General features: G+C 50.5%; 1 protein-coding gene across 2 annotated transcripts in view; it reads left to right on the forward strand.

Moving 5' to 3' along the window:
- Window positions 1-460: 460 nt before the first annotated feature.
- The window catches only part of CORO1C (coronin 1C), a 46,919-nt gene continuing 39,819 nt past the window's right edge, over window positions 461-7,560 (forward strand). The window contains exon 1 of one of the 2 annotated variants that reach the window (XM_041488269.1): window positions 461-580. The gene's annotated coding sequence lies outside the window, so the exon portion shown is untranslated. Of the gene's footprint in view, window positions 581-7,299; window positions 7,438-7,560 lie in introns of those variants that run through there. The other variant, XM_041488270.1, reaches the window with a different exon arrangement.

The raw sequence follows: 7,560 nt of genomic DNA on the forward strand, positions 1-7,560 counted from the left end.
CGGAGCTTCACCCCCCAGCCTGATGGAACGCTTGACCTCTGCCAGAACGGCCAGGCCAGCGAGGAGGATCCGGCCAGGAAGCCCGAGCCAGACCAGCAGGTAGTGAAGAGCCTCGAGAGAATGGTCCCTGCGGTCACAAATTATCCCTCGGTGGCCAGGGACACCGGGAAGCTTTCAAGACAGAGCAGCAGCCAGCTCCCGGACAGCCGGGAGCAGCTCGGAGGTGAAGCTGAAGAACTCGATTCCTACATCCCGAAAAGAACCCCCCCGGCCCCCCCTGTCAGGACCCACAGCAAGGAGTGCCTGGCTCTGAGTATGAGCAAGGCTGTGGCGCTGACGGAGGCGCTGCTGGAGCCCCTCGGCGACGAGGCCAAGGCTGGCAGGGAGCAGTGGGCAGCGGCGGGCACGGAGCTGCTCCCTGGAGGCAGGACTGCGGGAGGAGGGGGCTCGGAGGAGCCGGAGCGGAAGGGGAGGCAGAGTCAGGAGGACGAGAATGTGCTTAAAGTTGCCGATGCCAAGAAAACCTTCGAAAAGTCCAAGGCGTCGGAGGGGACGGCAGCAGCACCAGCGCCCAAAAAAGGTGAGGAGTGAGGGGTCCCGGCTCTGCCGTGGGGCTGGGGGGTCCTGGAGGTCGCAGTTCCAGAGCAGGTGGGAGCACTGCCGTGGATGGGAAATAGCTGCCGGGAATAGCCGGCTGACAGGGGGGATGTGCTCAGGGCACACGGAGTCTCCTAAGGAGGCAGGATGGGAATCAGGTGTTGGCTCAAAGCCCTTTCTGTTGGTTCAAAGCCCTTCCCCAAACTGTTTTGGGGAAAGATTTGTTTTGTCAGACTCCTGTGTAGGAATTAGTACAATTTACTGCTTCTCACAGTGCAGCAGTGTCCATAGCATGCATCCTCCCACTGCCATGTGGGATTATTTGCCTCTACCTCTCCAGGCACTGGGTGAGCCAATGTAATTTTATTTTTAGCTATAAAAAAGCAGCATTATTTTCTCTAAGTTCTTTTTCTCCTCACTGTGACTTCACTGAATAAGCCATTCAGGAGAATGACATCAACTTGGAAACCCTTTCACTGAAAAAAATATGGAGAAGTGAACTCTGTTGAAATTTTCCTGGTAAAACAGCAGTTCTGCAAAAATAGGAAGGATAGAAATGAGTGTTTGTGCGAGAGTTTGGATCCTGCAAGGAGCCACCCGACCCACGCTGCTTAACTCCCATCTTCTGCTCAGTGACAATCTGCAATTGTGCATTTCCTTATAAGGGAAAATAAGTGTTTTAAGGCACAGGAAATCTGTGGTGGCTTTGAACTGAGTTTGCTTAAAAAATAGGTGTGATCGGTTACTGTCGCGACAGAGTCGGAGCGCGGACGTGGCACAGTTTGTGCGTGTCAGGGATGACAAAATCCCTGCAGGGATGACAAACAGCTCCTGTGCTCTCAGGAAGCAGCTGAGGACACACTGCACGATGTAAGGGAATAGAGGTGGGAGATATTTGTCACTGCAAGCGCTGCCAGGCTCAGAGCAGGGAGCAGGGTGGTGGGGTGTGAGTGTGGACCTCCACACCCCTCGAGAGGGAGGCTGGCTGCTGTCACTGGCTGGTGTCCCCTCAGCCACACCAGCCCTAGGATGTTTGATCAGCTCATCCTTCCCAGGATAAGGAGCAGGTGGATGGAATAGGTCTGGCAGAAGAAGGGGTGAGAAAGGATACAAGGAATCAGCTCCCTCGCCGAGGCAATACCAGCTGCAGCCCAATACCCCCTGACACATTTTTACCTCCTTGTTCTCCAGAAGAAACAGGGAGGGAGGGTTGAGACAATATTTCAGTGCTGAACTGTGGAAATGTTGCAATAAAAAACCACAGACTCACGGAATTGTTCTGGTTGGGAGGGACCTCAAAGCCCATCTCGTTCCACCCCCTGCATGGGCAGGGACACCTTCCACTGGAGCAGGAAGAAGAGCAGGAACAGCTTCCCATTTTGCTCTGTCCGTGACAGTCTGTTGGGGTTTTAAAAACTGGGTTAAACATTGATTTTCCCAAATCTCAAACACAGACACCTCACCTGGATTTACCCTTATGTGTTTCCTTTCTTATATCTCTGATTTTTCCAGCACCTTTGGTCCAACCTGATCCTAGACAGCAGGGAGAGAAACAGAAGGAGATGGCAAAAGAATTCCAAAGTGCTTGAATAGTGAGGCTCTGTGATCAGTGCCCAGGAACCCAACACCCAGCCCTGGCTTCTTCCCTGCCTGCCTGATTTTTTCCTGCTGTTCAGGATGATAGGAATTGTCAATCCCAGCATATTCATGTTGTAAATAAAATACAGCTTGCCTTTTTTTTTTTTTTTTTTTCTCTTCAGTTCTGCTTTCTTGTCTCTCTCCTCCTCGTTAATCATCCGGAGACAGCAACAAAGGAAATCCCATCTGTTGCAAGCAATTGCTTTGGGTTTATTTGGTGGCCCAACATTTTAATTAGGTATTGGGACCTACCTCCTTTTTACTGCGGAAATAGAAAATAAATGAAAATATATTTCACAATCCTGTCTAATGATGGAGAAAAATACATGAGGAAATAGATTAGCTTGAAATTAGAGGTTTCTTTTTGCTGTAAAAGCTCTTTTTTTTGATGCCTTTCTTCCAGCTGAGTTGGGAGGGATATGTCTGACACTGATATTGCTGCACAAAAGGTGTGAGAGTGGGGAGATGCAGTAATAGACGTGCTGGATGAAATCTATTGTAAATCATTAATAACAATAGCATCAATTATTAATGCACATCCTGGCCTAATGTTCACTCATTCCTTATCCATCTCCAGCATCCTCCAGCCAGTCCAAGCGGCTCAGGAGCGATGTCAGCACAGGCCCTCATTCACCACAGTGGATTTTATTGCCCTTTGGGGAGGGACGGTGTGAATGACCCCAGTTCTGGGGTCTGGAAGTAGCACAGTGATGGTTCCACGTCACACAGAGCTGGCAATAAAGCTCAGGGGTGCTGGCTCCCAGCCCTGTCCTTCAATCCATGTTTTCCTCTTTCCTTGCCACCACACTCAGACACTTCTCCCTTCCTGGCTGTTGTTTCAAAGCATCTGATGGAACATTTTGCTCTCCTTATCTTCATTCCCTAATTCTACAGCTCCCCTTTCTGGCCAAGGATTGAATAAGGCCAGTCCAAAGGGATTTTGCTCTCCCTGTCTCTCCAGACAAACGCTTTGCAGGAGCTGGGGAACACATCCCTGGGCACAGCACATCCTCCCAGCCAGACACAGAATCGATTTTCCATTATCCAGAGCCCTTTTGTGGTGGCTCTGAGAACAATTTCATCTTGGCAGCTGCTCAACAGTTGATGATCATGGAAATGTGTCTTAGAAAACAGGATTGGGAGTAGTTTCATAAAGCTGCCCCTGGCACTTGCTGTGTGCCCACAGACATGGAGGAATCAAGGCAGAGAAAGTAAATTAATGCTGAGAGTAAATCTAATTCCACTCGGAGAAAGTGGAGTGGGGAGGGTTTGTCACTGCAATCAGTTCAGATTTCAGAGATTCCCAGAATGGTTTGGGTTGGAAGGGACTTTAAAGACCATCTTATTCCAACCCCCTGCTATGGGCAGGGAACATTCCTCTGCACTAAAAATCACTAAATCCCAATAATGTTCAGTGAAAGGTAAGACACATTCTGATTTCAGCAGGAGCAGCTCTTCCCAATGCTGCTGGGCCTGGCCTTGATGGGACCCCTAAATTATGGAAGCCATAGAAGAGAAATATAAAAATATTCAAATTTCATGTGGGAGAACCTAGTACTTCCTGGTAAAGAAATATTATAATAAAGTAAATATAACAATAATAATAAATCAAAATGCTTCAGGAAATAAATATATAAATAGGGACATAAAAGTCATTGGAAATCTGTATAACTTGGATATGTGCAAACCCAGGGTTCAAGACTGTCCTGTCTGGCATATTTTGCTTGATTTAGAAGTTAAGCTGCAAAATAAAAGGACTTTAAATTGCTGATCTCTCTAAACCCTCCCTAAGCCATTTCCCTCCATTCAGAATATATTTAGCAATGAGGATTTCAGCAAAATGAAATGTTTGAGACAAATTCATCCCTCCAGTGACCTTACAGGTTCCAAAAATGGGGTTTGTCACCCCTTTGGGATGGCTCAGAGACACCAAACTGAAGAAATTAATCAAAATTTCTCCTTTAAAAAAGAGTGCCTCGGGTGTTTCTTTACCTCCTCCAACTACAAACATGGCCTTGGTGGGGAAGGCTGTGGGACACACCTGATGTGGTCCTTGAGAAGCACATCAGGCTCATCCCAGGAGCAGAGCAGGGGGATTTAGTGCAGGGATGGAATTGATGCATATTTGCAGGAGGCTAAATTTAGCAGCTGACATAAGTTTCAGAGGTGGAGTCTGTAGCCACGGTGCTGTTTCCGTATAAAGGCTGTGAGATAGTTTGCAGCAATCCTGCAGTGATGTAGCCGAGGGGAAAATATGTGGGATGGCTAAAAGTGGATTTTTTTTAATAAATCATGAATTTCTGCAATATGTACTAAGCAGGTGCTGGTAAAATGGGGCAAATTTTGGTGTGTTTCTCCTTGTAGCTGTAAGGGTTTGGTGGTTTTTCTATAGAAAAATTAGGATTTGTGGCATATTTTGACAAGTTGTTTCACTTGCAGCACTGTGGATAACATTTAAATTGTTTGTTAGGGTGGTTTTATTCATCTGAAGTGATGAAAATTAGTGGTTACAGCAGAACCAAAGAGCACATGTAAAACCTGAGCTGTTTCTTCTGTTTGTGGGAGAATTCAGCCTAAAATTCCTGTAATTTCTTCATCACTTTGTGATCTAAACAGCTCATTAATCCCAGACAGGATCTGGGTGTTCTTTGGAGTGTTTCCATCCAGCTGTTTTAGGAAGCTCTGGTAAAAATTCCACAGGTATTGTTTCCACCTGAGTCCATCTTTAGCTACTCTTCCAGCACTGTGTCGAGCAAGGAATTTTCATCTCTGCAGGATCCACCCTTCCCAAGGCAGCTCTTGAGAGGATTAGGCTTCAAATCAGATTTCTCAGGACAAATTTCACTTTGTGTCCTCTGTGTCACTTTCTCTTCAGTTGGAGGCCAAAAAATCTTCTTTGGTTCCCTTTCTGAGCTGGGGGGCAGTGCTGGGTGCTGCTGCCTTCATTCTTGTTTTCCAGTCCAGCCTAAAGCATTGCTTGGTACATGATTAAAATGTCAGTTTTACAAAATTTAATTCTCCCACACAGTTTTGGGACTTCTAGTGAATTAAGGATGGGCAAGCAGGACTCTCAGCTCTATCACTGACTCATTCTGTGACCTTCAACACATCATGTATGTACATGGAAAATGTGAATCACAACCTAAACTCCCTAAACTCCGGGTTACCTGCAGCTCTGCTCCAAGGCTGCTTTCGTTTTCTTCTCTTTGAGCTTTAAAGGGATTGTTTGAGGGAGCAGGCTGGTGTAATTGTGCTGGGCTGGCTTTCAGAAAGGAGCCATTGATTAATTTCAGGGTAATTGTTGTCATGGGCAGGGGTGCAGCCTTACCACTCCAATCTCTGTGTAATTTTTTTATCAAGGTGTTGCTCAGTAGGTGAGAGAGGCTTTCCTGCTTGTTGGATCAGCGGTTACATTTAGTGTCAAAGGTTAATAAATGCAGGATAACATTTGTTTAATCTGTAGCTACTGATGTTTCCATCAGCCGTGACAGTCAGACCAGGACAAATGTATCTCCCTGAGGTTTTCCCTGGGTTTTAACACCGGCTATCACTCACAGGGGGTAACTCATGGTCCTGTCACAGCTCCATGGGGGAAGAGCAGGGCTCTCAGCTCAGCTCATCACGACATGTATTTCCCCAAATTCTGAAGGATTAGAAGAGAAATCAGCGGGGTGATGCCCCCCTGAACCACCACCCCCCCTTAAGCATCAAACCACATGCAAATGAACGCGCAAACGTGGCCCAAACGGATGAGGAAGCTCGAGGAGTTTTGTTTTTGGCCATGTATGGTAACACTGAGGGCTGTGGGCTCTGCTCGGGTGTTGTTCACCCGCCCCTCGGGCTCCCTGAGGCCGCAGTGGCCCCGAGTGTGGCAGTGTCACCTGTGCACAACCAGGTGTGTGTGCAAAGTGTCACCTGTGTGCAGCCGGGTGTGTGTGCAAAGTGTCACTTGTGTGCAGCTGGGTGTGTGTGCAAAGTGTCACCTGTGTGCAAAGTGTCACCTGTGTGCAGCCAGGTGTGTGTGCAAAGTGTCACCTGTGTGCAGCCGGGTGTGTGTGCTAAGTGTCACCTGTGTGCAAAATGTCACCTGTGTGCAGCTGGGTGTGTGTGCAAAGTGTCACCTGTGTGCAGCTGGGTGGGTGTGCAAAGTGTCACCTGTGTGCAGCCAGGTGTAGCCAGCAGATACACACAGATACAAACCTTACACCTCAAAGCGCAGCATCCCCAAATTGCCTTTACCACAGTGCAGTGGGGAGAACCTCTGGTTTCAAACCTTTGCCATGGGTGTCTCTTTGAAGTGTGGTTCTTACCGGGGGTCAAACTCTGTAGTCTTTAGCAGGGGCTTTTGTCACCGTCCTTTTTTCACCACAGCCACTGTGATTTGGTGTGACAGCGTGAGGTGACGCAGTTGTTTTCTTGTGGAGCTACTGGTTCTCCTCAGTATTGCCTCTGAGGACAGCAGGCTCATCTCACCCCTCAGGGCAGACACGGCCGATCCCTCAGGGAGGACACGATCGGTCCCCTCAGGGAGGACATGACCAGTCCTGCAGGGATGTCATGATCGGGTAACCGGTCCCTCAGAGAGGACATAACCGTTCCCTCAGGGAGGACATGACCGGTCCCTCAGAGAGGGCACAATCGTTCCCTCAGGGAGGACATGACCGGTCCCTGAGGGAGGACAAGATCGGCCCCTCAGGGATGAGACGATCCGTGCCCCAGGGATGACATGATCGATCCCTCAGGCATGAGATGACTGATCCCCAGGGATGACATGACCGGTTCCTCGGAGGGGACAGGACTGGTCCACAGGGAGGTCATGGCCGGTTCCCAGGGCAGACACGATCGACCCCTCAGGTCCCTCATGACCTCCCGCCCCCCACTCGCCACAGAGGGGCGGCGGGGCGGGGCCTGAGAGCGCGCGACGGCGCGTGGTGGGGAGAGCCGCGCGGCCATTGGCTGATAGAGCCGTCACTCACCGCTTAGACCCCGCCCCCCACCGGGAGCGTCTGGAGCGGGCGGGGTCAGCCCGGAGGGGGCGTGATCCCTTATGGGCGTGGTCACGGAGGGGGCGGGACCCGCGGCCGCTCTGCCCCGCCCCGCCCCGCGGCTCTCAGTCGGGCGGCGGCGGCGGGCGGAGGAGGAGGCGGAGGCGGCGGCTCCGCCGGGCTGAGGAGCGGACGCGGGAGGCGGCTCGGGATCGCGGTGCGGCTCGGGGGCGGCTCGGGCGAGCGGGGAGAACTGGGTAGCACCGGCGAGCGGGGCTGCGGCAAGGCGGGCGGCGCGGTGCCCGCGGGAGGGCGCCGGGCAGGGCGGGGGTCCGGCCGG

This window comes from Pyrgilauda ruficollis, unplaced genomic scaffold, assembly GCF_017590135.1.
Source record: "Pyrgilauda ruficollis isolate IOZ18807 unplaced genomic scaffold, ASM1759013v1 scaffold9, whole genome shotgun sequence".
NCBI classification, from domain to species: Eukaryota; Metazoa; Chordata; class Aves; order Passeriformes; family Passeridae; genus Pyrgilauda; species Pyrgilauda ruficollis.